General features: G+C 38.6%; 1 non-coding gene across 1 annotated transcript; it reads right to left on the reverse strand.

Annotated features, from left to right (window-relative positions):
* Positions 1 to 498: 498 nt before the first annotated feature.
* LOC142169332 (small nucleolar RNA R71) lies at positions 499 to 605 on the reverse strand. The gene has a single exon (XR_012699040.1). It is a non-coding gene; the product is annotated as a small nucleolar RNA R71 (small nucleolar RNA).
* Positions 606 to 18,340: the final 17,735 nt, after the last annotated feature.

The raw sequence follows: 18,340 nt of genomic DNA on the forward strand, positions 1-18,340 counted from the left end.
GTTCCACGAGATGCGGAGGAGACAACTCTTCGAAATTCACAACTTGTCTACGAAGAAGAGAGGGCTAGAAGAATTGCACAGAATCGACCTGTGGGTGCAGACCAATTCGGTAATATAGCTCCCGGTGCAGGGAGACCACTTGGTGATTATGCGAGACCGGTCTACAACCAAGGCTTATCAAGTATGAGACCACCTCTTATTGCAACTAATAATTTTGAGTTAAAGTAGGGGTTACTTCAAACCCTCCAAAATAACTGTGTCTTTAGAGGAAAGATGAACGAAGATCCAAACAATCATCTGATAGATTTCGAGGAGATTATGAACACCTTCTAATATAATGGTATGTCACAAGATGCAGTGTACTTAAGGGCATTCCCCTTCACTCTCAAAGACGATGCAAAGAACTGGCTTCGAAGCTTGCCTATTGGATCGATTAGAACATGGGATGAGATGACCAGAAAATTTCTTGACAAATATTTCTCTTCAGCTAAGACGGGCAGGTTTAGAAGGGAGATTCATAACTTTTGTCAGAACGAGACTGAAACTGTATTTGAAGTTTGGGAGAGGTTCAAAGAAATAATGCGTAAGTGTCAGCATAGTGGAATAGAACTCTGGATGCAACTCCAGGATTTTTGGGATGGATTGACACCAACTTCGCGAAGAACATTGAGCAACGCAGCTGGATGTTCGTTGATAAAAAAGACTCCAGAAGAGATCGTCACTATTCTATATGAGTTGTCTGAGAATGCAAATCAGTGGCCCTCTGAAGTTTCTGAAAGAAGAAGAACGACTGGTGTTGACCAAGTTGACGCTAACACATCTGTGCAGGTACAGCTTGATGCCGTGGCAAAGGAAATAAGGAAGCTAACTTTAGCTTCAATACACAGTGAGCCCCCTGCAACATGTGACATATGTGGAAGAGGACACCCTACTCATGAGTGTCAAGCCTCGATCGAGGAAGTTAATGTTATTGGTAATTACAACTTTAATGCAATGGGTCAGAAGCACCCTGATTTTTCATGGAGTTCACCTGGGGGTACAACAAATGCATGGCAACAAAACAACTCTAGATTTCAAGGAGCTCCTGGTTTTGTGAATCAGCAGAGGCCACAGTTTCAGCCTCAACAGCCAATTTATTCTAGGTTAGAAGATCTGATGAAGTCATTCATTGTCAAGACATATGGGAGGTTAGATTCTCATGGTGCAGCTATCAAAGAACTTGGGACAGGTTTGCGTAACTTGGAGAGACAAGTGGGACAAATTGCAACTATATTATCTGAGAGAATCCCAGGTACTCTGCTAGCTGATACTGAAAAGAATCCCAAAGAAACGGAATGTTGTGACGTTGAGAAGCGGACAAGTATTGAAAGATCCCACTCCAGTTCAAAAAGAAGTTGCGCCTGAAAAAGAAAGTGGGAAGGAGCTGAAAATTGAAGATGATGATAAAAAGACTGAGAAGAAGAAAGGCAAGAAGGGAGCTAAGAAAAAAAAAAAAAAACTTCAAGAAGGGAGGAATCCAATGAAGAGAGCAAGCACATGCCTGCTTTATCTTTTCCCCAAAAGCTCTATAGAGTAAAGCTGGATAAGCAGTTTGAGAGATTTCTAGATATGTTGAGATAAGTTAATGTAAATTTTTATTCACGGAAGTTCTCTCACAAATGTCAGCTGACGCAAAGTTCTTGAAGGAGATCCTTACAAAGAAGAGGAAATAGAAGAGACCTCTGTGGTCAAACTTACAGAGCATTATAGTGCAATATTGCAAAACAAACTCCCACAAAAGTGTGGAGATCCAGGGAGTTTTACTATACCTTGCTCTTTAGGCACTCTTAACTTTGATAAATCTTTATGTGATTCAGGTGCCTCAATTAATCTAATACCTTTGTCAATTTATAGGAAACTGGAGAAGGATATTGGAGAGATAATGTCAGTGCCAATATCTTTGCAGCTGGTAGACCAAATGACTATAACACCCGAGGGGATAGTAGAAGATGTTTTGGTGCGGGTGGATAAGTTTATATTTCCTGTAGATTTCATAGTGGTGAATATGGAGGAGAACAAGGAGGCCTCCCTCATCCTAGGAAGACCATTTTTAGCAACGGGTAGAGCTATACTGGATTTACATGATAGAAAACTCATGCTTAGAGTAGGTGAGGAAATGGTGACTTTTGAGATGAATGTAGCAACTGGAGTAAAAAAGGAGAAGCCAGCTGCAAGTGTTAAGTGGAAGCTGAAGAGTTCAAAAGAGAAGGCTCCAGTGATTGAGAAAGATAAGTGTGGGGCGTACCCCAAGAAGGCTGAGAAGAAGTTATCTGCATGGATGTGTGCACTAGTTCGGGCGCGTGGAATGGAGCTCGACTTCGACTCAGACCCCGACTAAATATTCAGGGAAGTTTCCTTTATCTTATGCTTTTTAATTGTGTGTCATAGGGATATGCCACAACCTAAAGTATGGGGTAGGGGGTATTTGTATGTTGTATGTATATATATTTTAGTTTTTGTTAATTTTAGTAGTTAGAGATAGAAAATATTGAAAAAAACATAAAATTTTTAAAATTTTTGATCTTTCCCGATGATGGATATCATTCGATGGGTTTCTTGAGGGAATTAAGTCGAAAGAAAAAGACAAAAATATTTTCTTTTGTAGTTAGTGTATTAATTACCCCTTGATTTTTCTTTGTGCCACGGTTCTTTTTCAAGGGTTTTGTTTGAACCGGTATATAGTTAGATTTTTGTTTTTAGAAGTAGGAAAACCTTGTGCTATGATTTGAGATGGAAGCAATATCTCTTGACTTGATCATGCCTTGAGAATAGTGAGTTCTTTAGTTCTGACGCTTAGGCTCAGTTTTTGACTCTCATGTAAGTACCTTAAATTGTATAATCTTAACTTTGCTTAACTGCTTTGACTAGAGTGTCTTGATGATCTAATCTTGAGTGAGTTATGTGCCATATGTGTGTGAGGTTTTGGTATATTCTGTGCAATGCATTTGATGTCTAAAACTTACTCCGTGTGTTTGCAAAGCGAAATAGTAGTTTTATTCAGTCTTGGAAGTGATATAGGCATTTCTTTGTTGAGCCAGTTATATGCTTTTACCCACCAAATTTTTATATATCGTAGTTAACCCCGTTGAGCCTGTAATCTTATTTCTTTGGAAACCACATTACAAGCCTTACCCATTTGTTTGAATTGATAATTTATTTGAACCATTTACCTCTCTTGAGCACTTGAAATTGTATGAACTTTATAAAAGTTGAAGTGTAGGGTGGTTGGTTTGGATTTTGAGTGAAACTATTGAAATAATGAGAAATGTGCATTGTTTTGAAAAAGAAAGAGCCACTTGAATTGAAAAAACAAAAGAGATTAATTGTATGATTGTAAAAAAAAAATATTCTTGATAGTGATAACTCTGGATGTAATTGTGCTTAAAGAAGATGGGAGTTAATGCATATTGATATTAAGGTGGAGTTATGGTTTGACATAAGTGTGGGGTTTTGAATGATAAATTATATGTATTAAAATGCTTATGAGGTGTAGTCACTCTTATATCTAAATGTATCCTACCCGTCCCACAACCTACATTACAACCAATTAAAGTCCTACTTGATCCTTGACTGAATAAGCTCAATTAGTAGAGTAGTACACTACGGGCAAGCTTATGGTTAATTTTTTATGGCATATGAATGTTGTTTCTGAGAGTGAGTGAATTCGTTCTATCTTGAGTTCCTGATTGTTCTAAATTTTATGGTGTGTAGGACTACCCTTTTTTGTTGTGAGGGCACTTGATTCATGAAATTAGGGGATATTAAGGTTGTAAATCTTCCCAAATTCTCAACAGAACGTTATCCACATGTGCGGCTGTGCACTGGTCGCGCCTTGGAACTCGCACTGCAGGCAGAACATGGTGAAAAATGCGCGGCCAAGTGCGCGAGCACACTTTCAGGTGCGCGGTAGCGCACGTCCTGTCCCGGAAAAGTGTCCTATTTCGCGTAGGAGAAGGTGCATTTGTTTGGGGCTGACCCCACTTGGTATATATACAAGGAAAACGGTATTTTAAGGACTTTTGACATAATTTAGACCTAAGGAAGCTAAGGAGAAGAGGGAGAAGCAAGAGCACAAGGATTTCACCATTTATCCTTACTCAAGCCAAGGGTTTGGATGTTTTATGTTTTCCTTTGACTTAAACTTAATTGTGATGAATTTCTCCATATCCATAAAGTAATTCTTCCTTAGGGATTGATGGATTTGGTATTTTGAGAATTGTTTGTGGATATTAACTCTAGTTTTATGTATTGAAGCGTTTTGGGTGTTTTTATTGTTGCATATATATTCACTTGTTTATGTAATCGAAAGAGGCATAATTTGTGATGTTTGCATTATCTTATTGGTTGAATTCATTGATTTTTGTTAGTAATCGAAAGAGGCTAGTTGAATTAATGCTTAGACCTAGTTAGGAGGATAATCGAAAGAGGCTAGTTGAATTAATGCTTAGACCTAGTTAGGAGGATAATCGAAAGAGGTTCTCCTAAGGATCAATCCACTATGAATTCTTGCATATCTTCACCAAGCTTAACTTAGTTCATATCGTAATGTTGAGACTTAATCAAGATAGGAGTTTCTACTGAATGTCTGAACATAATAGAGTGAATTCGAGAGACTCACTTGAACTATAGAAATGAAGTAACTAGAGTTAATTCCCAAATAAGTATCTTACACCTATCCAATCAACCCCTGTTTTCTCCCCTTGATATCTTCTTGCTTACTCTTGTTGCAATTGTCATTAGCCAATAGTTAGACTTTTAGTTAATTTTAGTTTTAATTTACACAAATCTAGATTGTTGATCATTTTGGATAGCAATTAAAAATAGAAGCTACGAAAACACTGTTTAAATCTAATCCTTGTGAATACGATATTTTCTATACTATATTCGACTAGCGAGCATAATTTTATGTTGTGTTTTCAGCTCGTCACATTTTGGTGCTATTTCCGGGGATTAAACAGTTCAATATATTGTTGTCGGGGATTAAACAGTTCAGTTTTGGCCACGGCAGCTATTCGGACGATGCGCGGATCAAGTTTGGACTTGAAAGAACTGCTGGTGTACCAGTTCCAGTGCGTCTGCACCTACGAGATTTTTTGCTGCTGGTGCGAGCATTTGACCGTAGAAGCGGCATAGTGAGGACTGCCCAGTGGTTGTAGAAGCGAGGCAGGGACCGCACCTGCGAAGACGCAGGTGCGAAGTAGCCGATCGCAGGAGCGGGGAGGGTAGCAGGAGCGACGCGTATGCCGTAGAAGCAGCCTCACAGAATCGATGGAGGCAGGCCTGGGCATGGTCCGCACCTACATTGTTTTGTCCGTAGAAGCGGAACCGCAGGTGCGACAGTGGCATCACAGGTGCAAAAACCGCTGGGCAGTGAGGTCCATTTAAGTCGAGGACTTAGGCTATTTTGGCTTATTTCTTTCATCTCTTGGGCGATATTTGAGCTCTTTGAAGAGGGGTTTTCACCTAGCTATGAACGTAAGTAATTTCTATCCAATGTAAGTTAAATACATAGATTATGGGTAGATTTTAACAAGTAAAATCGTGAAAATTAAGGGTTTAGTTGAAAACCTAGGTTTTGATAAATAAAAAAAAAGAAGGGATTTAATCACAAAAATGATTAGGGAATTGGGTGAAAATTATATATTTGGGTTCGTGAGGTTATGGGTAACAATTATCTTCGAAAACTTCCGAAATTCGGGCACGTGGGCCCGGAGATAAATTTTAAAAATCTTTTAATTTGGGTTGGATAATTACCCCAATAATTAAATTATGAACTTTTGAGTATATATTGATTTATTTATATAATATTTGGCTAGTTTCGGGTTGTTTGGCACCAAGTTGAGGATTTAGAGCGGATTTGTGGACCGAAAGTGAGTTTGAGAACGAGGTAAGTTTATTGCCTAACCTTGTAAGAGGGAACCCATCCCTCTTAGGTGTATTTTTGTTGTGCATTACTTGTGTGGGGAGCTACGTACGCACTAGGTGACAAGAGTCCCTATATTACTTGTACTGTCATGTTTGTTATGCATATTAATTATCTTAAATAGAGCTGATACTAGAGATTTTAAAGTTGAAAACTTCCAAGTTAGATTTCTTATTTTAGGGAAAGAATTCAAGAATATTTACTAACTCTGATAAATCAATGTCCTCTCGCGTCGCAAGTACTTCCGCGAGCGATGTAAACTTCTCTATTCTCATGGGAGCGAGTCGTTCGCCTCGGCAGTATAATAGATGCATCTATGGTTCGTGTCGTTCGACCCTCGGCAGTATAATAGATACATTTATGGCTCGTGTCATTCGACCCTCGGCAATGCACACAATATTTTTGATCGGGCCGTATGACCTTGGTATAAATCGTGCGTGATGATACTCAGAACCCGATTACACCTGATATTATGTTATGGCTTGAAAAGTATAATTTATTTAATGACCGAAAGTGATGTGGAACCAGTATGTGTTAGTTGGAGATTTTGGATTTTATTATCAGTTAAGAGATCATTTATTCACTGCTTGTTATTGTGTTATTATTATTATTTCCATATTCCATACCTATTTAGAATTCCTACATTTTATTATTGGCCCATAGTAAGTGTCGATGTCGACTCTTCATCACTACTTCTTTGAGGTTAGACTGGAAACTTACTGGGCACATGCTGTTTATGTACTCACGCTATACTTCTGCACTAATCGTGCATGATCTGAGGCAGGTGCATCTGGCAGTCATCCCGGCGCACACCCTCGATACCCCGAGGCTTAGTGGTGAGTTGCTTTCCGAGTCCGTTCTGCAGCACCCAGAGTCTCTCTTTTGCATTTTTTTTCATCTACTCTATTTCAGACAGTAGTTTAGTGTTTTGTATATTCTACTAGTAGCTCATACACTTGTGACACCAGGTCTTCAAAATATGCTAGTAGATATTTGATGGCTTTTGAGTATTTATTACACCACACTTGCTCTTATATTTGTTTACGCTTTATTTTATTAAATTTTTCACATCTTATTTACCTAATAAATAAAAGTCAGCTATTTTGAAATTGTTAAAAAGAATAAACACATGGCTAGTTCACTGTTGGCTTGCCTAGCGGCGACGTTGAGCGTCATCACGGCCTATAGGAGAAATTGGGTCGTGACAATTATTGTCCATTTTTTCTATTTATATGGGACATGTTCTTAAGATACCCTAATAGTACAAGTGCAGATTATATCCCCACTAGAATATTCTCTTTAATATCTTATCTTGAAAACTAGATGTTACAGCTCTATCAATGATACCTCGACCTCGACCCTTGCTGACATCTCGACTACGGCTCTCGTTGACTCTTCCACCATGGACTTTGCTGCTTCTTGGTCTTCTCGACTAATGACGACTTGAGAACTCTTCCCTTAGTATTATCTTGGCTTAAATATTCTAAAGACAGATTTTGACTCATACACTATGCAAAAAGATCACTCTGTTAATGGTTGGTCTATCGAACACTTGTCTTTGCGGGTATATTTATCGTTATTGACTAACAGAGATGATAATACAGTCAGACCTCTGTATAACAACATCCTTATATAACATCACTTCACTATAAAAGTAGTATTTTTTCGGAACCAAATGTCATGTTTTGTTATAATATATGTTCTCTATAACAACAATTCGCTCTAATATCCAAAAATATTCGGAACAAACGAGACTGTTATAGAGAGGTTTGAATATATCATGGTTTGCTAACACGTATCTAAAAGTTAATAACGGAAAAAGGTCTAATTATGCTTGAACTATGAGAAATGATCTAAATATGGTGTCTGTGGCTTAAAAATTAACTTTGCTTTTTTACCCATCTTAAACATTCCACCTATTTTAATCTTTTTATCTGACGAACAATGACAACCAAGACAGACGGCAACAGTGGGACAATATTCTCCTGCAAAAGGTAAATCGTTACTTCACCAGAATACAACAAAATCAAGCATACAATCAATAAACAATTTTAGACCAAAATATATATCAACTATAGGATAAAAGAATCTGAACAATGGACAGGGACAACAGTATCTAAAGGATTGTGTTTCGATAGCTGAGAGGGACGTTATATCAGAACATCTAAGTAGCATTAGCAAAAAAAAAAAAAAAAAAAAAAAAAAAAAAACAAAGAACATCTAAGTGGAGAGGAGATGAGGCAAGGGTACAACAACAACTACACCTTAGCCCATAAATAAAGTTGGTTTCGACGATATGAATCCTTACTTTTTTTTCTTTAAACTCAACTCGTATTATCATTATGCTAAAATAAAATAAGAATGGTAGTAAAAATATTATTTTTTTATATATCTAATTTAATAATAATAATAAAAATATTTTTAAACCTCTCTATAACAGTCTCGTTGTTCCGATATTTTTTGACTTTTATAGTGAATGGCTGTTATACACCTATAATAACATTTGATGTTTAAATATGTTTTGGTTGTTATAGGCAAAAATTATCCAAAAAATATTTTTTTCCCTTTTAATGTTACATATAAAAGATAAAAAAATTATTTAAAATTTAAATTATCAAAAGATATGTATATTTTACTAATTAAATATTTTAAAAAATTAATACATTATTAATAAATTAATAACTAAATGTACAAAGAGTTAATTCTAAGGCACACATTTTAAAGCTACTAAAAAAATAAATTCTTTCAAGATTGATGAAAAAACTTTGTAATTGTAGCTTATTTTGCAGATTTCATTCTCTTACTAACGATATAACGCTTGAATTGGCAAAAATTTATGTCCAAACTTTCAGCAAAAGGATATCTGATAGCTTCCCCTTGAAGGCAATCTAAGTGAATAACAGTTGAATCTTCTATATAAATATTTTTTTGGTATTTATCCAATGAAAATGATATCATATGTAAATCATTAAATCTTATGTATTATGCAAGATGAAAATTTTGTTCAATGAAAAAGATTATGTGCATATTTTTAGAACTATTATTAGCAATCTTAGAGATTCTATATGACTTTTATAGAGGAGTAATTTTACAAAGAACGTTCTACTATACATATGGATGTAGGTAAAAAGTCGTTATAGAGAGGTAACATATTACTTAAAAATTGATTCCAAAAAAATGTGGCATTTATAGTGATTGATTGTTATATAGGGATGCTATTATAGAGATGACTGACCGTTGTAATAATATTAAAAGTTATCTAACAAATTTAAAGCATATTCCTAACGAGTAAATATTACCTATATGAAATTTATTTTGGTCCAATCTTTAGCTAAATGTGCTTTGATTCCAAGAATTTGTATCTCTTTCGAGATAACTTCCTTCCATATAATTTTAGGTCTTCCTCGTTTCCTTTTAACACCTTCATTTCACCATAGCTTCACACCTATGAATCGGTGCCTCTGTAGGGCGACGCAAGACATGACCAAACTACATCAAATGACCTTTTCTCATTTTATCCTCAGTGCTTGTTATTTTCACCTTGTGGTGAATATGGTAATTTTTAATCTTATCTAATCTTATATGACCGCATATTCATCTTTGCATTCGTATTTATGCAACACTCATCTTATGGATAGGTTGAATTTTAGCAGCCCAAAATTCACTGTCATATAACATAATTGGTCCTATACTTGTCACCTTTTATTTTTGTAGACATCCTTCTATCACATAACACCCCGATAATATTTTTTCATTTTAACTATCCGATTTTAATTCTACGGTAATATCATCATGCATAATTTTATTCTCTTGAAACAACGAACCTAGATATCTAAATTGTTTATTTTGGTATTGCAATACCCTCTAGTCTCACATCAACTTTGTTCTTCTCATGTTGACTAAACTTGCAGAGTTGCAGTGCATGTAGTTAGTCTTACTTCTATCTATCATAAAGCCGTAACGCTCCAAGGTGCTTCTCCATATACTTTTGGTTAACATCCTCACTAATTTTGTTAATTAACACCATGTCATCAATAAATTACATATACCATGAGATGAGGTGATCTAGGAAAATTTAGGCGATTGTAAATTTTACATGTAGTGGTGGTTCTTGGCTTAGATGAGTCTGAAATTTACTAGGCTGGATTTTAATATTTTTAATCGGAAGAATATTTCACAAAAGAGCTCCTATAGGAAGCACCATCCAAGGACCACCATGTATCACACTGGTCTCTCTCTCCGTATGTAAGTTCTATGTAAATCCTTGTTTACTTGCTATCAATTTAAACTTAATTAATACATGTACTATGCAAAGAATCTAGAGATTACAAATAAGCCTTGCAGTATGGTCCAAAACCAAACTTCCTTTATCGTTCCTTTGCTCAAATGACAAGAATCAATTCTAAGGTGCTTCCCTTTGGTTGTTTAGTTGAAAATATATTTTAGTACAAAGGGATAGTATAATTGCAATAAAATGAATCCTCACTCCTTGATTACAACTCTTTTATTTGTTGGTTTTGCCAGGAGGATCCAAGATTTAAACTCTATGAGTTTAACTTTAAAGATTTTTAATATTGAACCCATTATATTTTTAAAGTTATGGGTTCAAATCTATTATTTTTGTAATTTTAATAAATTTTTACACATAAATTTCTACTCAACGTCGAAAGTTATGGGTTCAATTGAACCCATAACTAACACACTTTGTATACGATAGAAATCGAGCTCGCCTAATGCATGACTTACTGGGGATGAAACATAATGGATTAAAGATCGACCCTGGAGTCCATCGAACCTAGGTACGAGGTTAGAACATGCGCCTTCAATGATTATCGAGTCCGTAACCCCGGAACTGACTCTGACTCTGAATTAGCTCGAGAGAACATCATCAAACCAAAATAACCGAAGGCCGAATTATCCGGTCGCACATCACGGCGGGAATCTCGGCACATATCAATGAAACCGATTAATTAGCAAATCATGAGATTTGTTTACCTTATATAGAGTTGTACCTAAAGTAGGACTCCCCTACTATATAAAGGGGGTCTGATTATTTGTAAAGGACATATCAACTCACATCTCAAAGCAATAAACTATCATTTCTAGTTGTTATTATCTCATTACTCTGTTCCGACATCGATTGTAGCATTTTTGACTCGAGGGTGATCTACCTTCAAGGCCAGGATTATTCAACTTGGTAAACAATTTGATCAACCTTCAAGGCCAGGATTGTTCAACTTGTGTGGTTTGCATTTACTTTTCTTATCATTAATTTCACTCTTAATCTATTTTCTCATTTTGTATCAAGTTAGATCACGTATTCTTAAAACCACATATAAATTTAATTGTTATCCGATTTTTAGGGTAAACAGTTTGGCGCCCACCGTGGGGCTAAGGATAATAGTGATTATTTGATACAAATCTCCATAACACACACTGCTTTACACTTGCTCTTTGAAGTGTCTTTGATTCCAGGCTAAAATACAAAAATGTCAAACTCTCAATCAACACCTTTACATGTTGAAAATGAGTTTGGTCACCAAGGCGAAAATAACAACATAACGCTCAGTAACGAGATACCGCCTTCTGATCCATCTAGAATTCTGATCGCAGATCTGATTGATGCTAATTCGCATGTAGCTATCGATGCAAACTTGTCTAACGACCCCAAAAATAACGTTCGTGGTGGAGCCCGATCGGCAACTCGAAACTCACAAAACATTGAAGGAGACGGGATCAGCCTATGAGTGATCATCAAAATGTTGCAGGATCAACAAGCGGCGATAGCTCAGTTACATAACCAAAGCCGTGCACCAAGCAGGGTTGAGCCCGATCCTCCCCGGGAAGTCACTGCAGGGATGAACCAGTAGTAGAAAGGTCAAACGAACATGAATCGGGGGCTAACCCTAAGATTATAAAGATGTTCGAGGAGCTGACAAAGCAGATAGAATCAGGGGAGAAAAAGATCGAGGCTAACAACAAAAGGGTGGAAACCTACAATTCCATGGTAGACCAAATCCCATGAGCACCCCCGATATTGAAGGGCCTGGATTCCAGGAAGTTCGTTCAAAAACCTTTTCCACCGAGCGCGATTCCAAAGCTGATCGCCCAAAAATTCTGTATGCCCAAAATACCCAAGTATAATGGAATGACCGACCCAAACGAGCATGTAACCTTGTATACATGTGCTATCAAAGGGAATGACCTAGAGGACGATGAGATCGAGTCTGTTCTGTTGAAAAATTTTGGGGAGACCCTATCGAAGGGAGCTATGATATGGCATCACAATTAACCTCCTAATTCTATTGACTCATTTTCTATGCTTGTAGATTCTTTCGTAAAGGCACACATAGGTGCCATCAAGGTCGATACTAGGCAATCAGACCTTTTTAAAGTCAAACAGAAGAATAACGAGATGCTCAGAGAGTTCATGTCCCCGTTTCAAATGGAACAAATGGATCTGCCGCCGGTCAATAATAATTAGGCTGTTCAAGCTTTCACTTAGGGACTTAATATTCGGAGCTCGGTGGCTTCACAGTAACTGAAGCAGAACTTAATAGAATACCCGGTTGTTACATGGGATGACGTGCATAACCAGTATCAATCGAAAATCAAAGTCGAAGATGATCAACTCGGGGCCCTTTCAGGGTTTGTCTATCTCGTAAGAACCCTCAACAGAGTCAAGAGAGATATCGATCGTGAACCGAGGCCAAACAGGGATCGGTATTAACCATAAATGGAGATCGGAGAAGCAGCAGGTCCGGGCGAAACCCCATGAGAAATGAAAGGAGAAATGACCGAGGTCAAAGCAGTCGGGGACTTATGACCAAAATTGGCTACGAAAGTTCACACAACGTACCGAGACTATCAGAATATAACTTCAATATCGATGCTACCGCCATTGTATCAGCTATCGGGCACATCAAAGATACCAAATGGCCTCGACCTCTATAGTACGATCCAACCCAAAGGGATCCTACACAGATGTGCAAATATCATGGCATTCACAGTCACAAAATGGAAGATTGTCGACAATTGAGAGAGGAAGTGGCCCGTCTATTTAACAATGGGCACCTTCGGGAGTTCTTGAGCGACCGAGCCAAGAATCATATCAGGAACAGGGATTCTAACGAACAAGCAGAACAAGAAGAACCTTAACACGTCATTAACATGATCATCAGAGGAGTTGATATCCTAAAGGGGCAGGTGTTGAAACGCACCAAAGTATCCATCACTAGGGAGAAACGAACACGGGACTACATACCTGAGGGAACTTTATCTTTCAATGACAAGGATGCGGAAGGAATCGTGCAGCCCAACAATGACGCACTGGTAATATCTGTACTCGTAAATACAATTCGGGTTAAATGTGTATTAATTGATCCAGGTAGCTTGGCCAACATTATTCGATCGAGGGTCGTGGAGCAGCTTGGTCTACAAGACCAAATCGTTCCTATATTTCGAGTTCTAAATGGGTTCAACATGGCATGTGAGACCACTAAGGGCGAAATAACGTTACCTTTAAACATTGCCGGAACCATCCAGTAGTCTAAAGTTTACGTGATCGAAGGGAATATGAGGTATAACGCTTTATTAGGGAGGCCATGGATCCATAACATGAGGGCGGTGCCCTTGACACTATACCAGGCACTGAAATTCCCAACACCCGACGACATCAAAACAATCAACGGAGAACAACCAGCTATGAAGGAAATATTCGCGGTCGAGGAGATGATACCGGCATCTATAGTTTCAACATCGAAGGGCCCAAACCAGATGGTAAAAAAGGGGCAAAATAGCAATCACTGATACCCTCTTCGGCAGATTCGGATAAACAAAAGGAAGTTGAGAATGATGATTATGGGGTTCCAGATCTTTTATAGCCCCCGATGATTATGACGCCACTGAATCGACGGTCGAGGAGCTGGAACAAGTTATATTAAGCTTGCCCGATCGAAATGTATACCAGGGCACAGGGCTAAGCTCCAAGCTCAGGGAAAAACTCATTCAGTTTCCTATAACTAACGAAAATTATTTCGCTTGGTCCCACCTCGATATGACAGGAATCTCGCCGGAGATAACCACTCACAAGCTAAGCCTGGACCTAAAATTTCACCCGGTTAAACAAAAGAGGAGACCCCAGTCCGAGATCAAATATGAATTCATCAAGGATGGGGTATCTAAACTTCTTAAAATAGGGTCTATTCGAGAGGTTAAATACCCGGATTGGATATAAAATGTAGTGGTAGTCCCTAAAAAAGGGAATAAACTAAGAATCTGTGTAGACTACAAAGATTTGAATAAGGCATTCTCCAAAGACTCTTTTCCTTTGCCCAACATCGACCGTATGATCGACGCCACGGTTGGCCACGAGATCCTCAGTTTTCTCGACGCTTATTACGGGTACAACCAAATACGGAGGGACCCGAATGATCATGAAAAAACTTCCTTCATCACTAAATATGGCACATACTGTTATAACGTAATGCCGTTTGGATTAAAAAATGCCGGTGCTACTTACCAACACCTAGTAAGTCAGATATTCGATGAACAAATAGAAAAATCAATGGAAGTTTACATTGACGACATGTTTAGTTAAGTCCCTGTGAGCAGAAGACCATTTAAAAAATTTACAGGAAACCTTCAGTATACTGAAACAGTATAATATGAAGCTGAACCCAGAAAAATATGCGTTTGGAGTTCGGTCGGGTAAGTTCCTCGAATTCATGGTATCCAATTGGGGAATCGAGATCAATCTCGATAAAATTAAAGCCATCGAAGATATCACGGTTATGGATAACGTAAAGGCCGTGCAAAGGTTAACCGGTCGAATAGCCGCCCTGGGGAAATTTATTTTGAGGTCGTTCGACAAGAGTCACCGATTCTTCGCACTATTGAAGAAGAAGAACAACTTCTCATGGACCGAGGAATGCCAAAAATCTTTGGAGGAACTCAAGAGGTATTTATCAAGCCCGCCCCTTCTTCACACACCGAAGACAGACGAACAACTATACATGGCAGTCTCAGAGATAGCGGTAAGGGGAGTCCTAGTTCAGGAAGAGCAAGGTACGCAATTTCTGATTTACTATGTTAGTAGAACCTTAGGTGAGGCCGAAACTAGGTACCCTCACCTGGAAAAACTGGCGCTCGCTTTGCTAAGCGCATCTATGTGATGGCCCAAAAGGACATCTTTAAATTTAATAATGAATTATATGTTCTAAGACCTCAAAAAGCACTATTCATCATTCCTTGACTTGCGTGCGCAGTCTGTATAATTTTTCGGAAAGTTTTTATATGAAAAATTGATTAAAATGTGAAATAGAGCCTTAAAACTCAACTGAGTTGACTTTGGTCAATATTTTGAGCAAATGGACTCGGATAAGTGTTTTGATAGTTCCGGTAGGTCCGTATCGTAATTTGGGACTTGGGCGTATACCCAAAATTTAATTTGGAGGTCCAAGCTTGAATTATCGCCAGTTGGCGAAAACTAGAAGCCTAAAGGCTTAAAGATTTCAAAGTTTGGCCACAAATTGACTTTTATTGATGTCGGTGTAGGATTTGAGTTCTGAAAATTTTTATAGGTCCGTTATGTCATTTATGACTTGTCTGTCGAATTTGGTGAGAAACGGAGTTGATTTGACGTGATTCGAGCGATTGGTTGTGAAAAATACAAGTTTTAAAGTTTTCTTAAAAATTTCATTTGATTTGGTATCCGATTCATAAGTATAGGTGTTAAATTGGCAATTTGATCGTGCGAGCAAGTTCGTATGATATTTTTGGACTTGTGTGCATGTACAAATTAGAGCCCCGAGGGCTCGGGTGAGTTTTGGATAGCCTACAAACCATTTGAACTTTGGAAAAATCTGGGTTTTGAGCTTCTACCGTCATCTGGTGCATGGTGCTTCGCGATCGCGAAGAGGAAATTTTGAGCCTTGAGTTTTACCATTCGTGTTCGCAAAGATAGGCATGCAATCGCGGATGGTTGGCTCCTAGTGCACCGCGAACGCGTAGAGTGGATCGCATCCGCGTAGAAGGAATGAAGGCAGAAGCTGGGCACGCCATTTGTGCTACGTGATTGCAAAAGTCAGTACGCGATCGCGTAAGATTGAGAAAATGCTCTCCGCGATCGCATGACCATTTATGCGATCGCGTAGAGTTAAAATTCTGGGCAACCAAAACATGATTCGCGATCGCAAAGAATTATCCGCGATCGCAAAAAGTAAAATGGATAGGCAAAAATTGTTCTATGTGATCATGAATGAATTCCCGTGATCGCGAATGAATTCCTGCGATCGTGATGAATACAAATCTGGGCAAACAGAACTTAAGTTCAGGCAGCTAGAGGTGGAGGTCAGGCCGTTATAGGTGGAGGCCAGTCAGTTAGAGGCCGTCCCAGAGATGCAGTTCAGAGTGGTGGGGCCCAACCCCGATTTTATGCTTCTCCAGCTAGGCCTGAGGCCGAGTCATCCGATGCGGTGATCACAAGTATTATTCCAGTTTGCCATAGAGATACTTCAGTTCTATTTGATCCAGGATCTACCTATTCCTATGTGTCCTATTTTGCTTCGTATTTGGTTGTTCCTCGTGATTCTCTGAGTGCTTTTGTGTATGTATCTACACCGGTGGGAGACTCTGTTATAGTAGACCATGTCTATCGTTCGTATGTGATTACTATTGGTAGTCTTGAGACTAGTGTGGATCTTCTACTTCTTGATATGGTAGATTTTGATGTTATCTTAGGTATAGATTGGCTATCACCTTATCATGCTATATTGGATTGTCATGCCAAGACAGTGACCTTAGCCATGCCGGGGTTACCTCGGTTAGAGTGGAAAGGAATTCCTGGTCATTCTACCAGCAGAGTTATTTCTTATATGAAGGCTCGGCGTATAGTCGAGAAAGAGTGTCTAGCCTATTTGGCTTATATTCGTGATCCCAATGCGGATGTTCCTTCTATGGACTCAGTACTAGTTGTTCGTGAATTTCCAGAAGTATTCCCTGCAGATTTTCCTGGGATGCCACCCGACAAAGATATTGATTTCTGTATTAATTTAGCTCCGGGTACTCAACCCATTTCTATCCCACCTTATCGTATGGCCCCGCCAGAGTTGAAAGAATTGAAGGAGCATTTACAAGACTTGCTTGATCAGGGATTCATTAGATCCAGTGTCTCGCCCTGGGGTGCACCAGTATTATTTGCAAAGAAGAAAGATGGCCCAATGCGAATGTGTATAGATTATCGGCAGTTGAACAAGGCTACTATCAAGAACAAGTATCCACTACCAAGAATTGATGACTTATTCGATCAGCTTCAGGGTGCCAAGGTGTTTTCAAAGATCGACTTGAGGTTTGGTTACCATCAGTTGAAGAGTAGGGCATCTGATATCCCTAAGATAGCTTTTCGGACTCAGTATGGGCATTACGAATTCCTAGTGATGTCATTTGGGTTGACAAATGCCACAACAACATTTATGGATTTGATGAATTGAGTGTTCAAGCCTTATTTGTATTCATTGATGATATCTTGATTTACTCCAGCAGTCGAGAGGAGCATGAGCAACATCTTCGGAGTGTGCTTCTGTCATGCCCCAACCTCGGGGAGCACGACCGGCGCTCAACTGAGTGAACCCGGTCGAGCAAGCCTAATAAACCTTTCCTACCCGACTCATTCATGATCCGAAAAGGGAATGTGTCACCATTTGTAAAATAGGGGAGAGTTCAGTTATATAAATATATAAACGTTGCTAGTTCATTTTCTTTTTCATTATAAGTATTATGCCATAGTTAAGTTTCCAAAATACAACTCGATCCAACGACCGCCCCAACATACATACATGACCCATAAAAACGTCTACGGAGCCTCTAAGGATACAAAAGAGCAACATGACAATGCTGGTAACAAGGCCCCGGCTATACCTCAAAATGTGAAACCTTATACAAAAGAAGGACTACATAACCCCTGAGAGAAATGAGGCTCACCAAAAACTATTGTGAGGAGAGAAATAGAGTACCACTATCTGCGATCGACACTATCTGCGATGGAACCACCTACATCCATTCAAAGATGTAGCGCCCACGGCAAAAGGGACGTTAGTACTGTCAAATATTAATAGTATGTAAGGCAAACACTAATCTTAGTAGAATGAATAGTGAAACAAAGAGAAGGAAGTCATAATAATCAATAAGTACTTCATAGAAATACAAAGAAAACTCCAAGTAAGGATCACATCGTTTCCAATTCAATCTTTCCATCTTTTTAGATTAATAATCTTTAGTGCCAAGCCACAACTCACAATGCCACCATGTTTTTACACGGAGTCCGGTCTCGGCCCGACCGGCTAATCCATCTCAAGTGAGACATATCCATATCCACAATGT

The sequence above is a fragment of the Nicotiana tabacum genome, chromosome 14 (genome assembly GCF_000715075.1).
Source record: "Nicotiana tabacum cultivar K326 chromosome 14, ASM71507v2, whole genome shotgun sequence".
Taxonomy (NCBI): Eukaryota; Viridiplantae; Streptophyta; class Magnoliopsida; order Solanales; family Solanaceae; genus Nicotiana; species Nicotiana tabacum.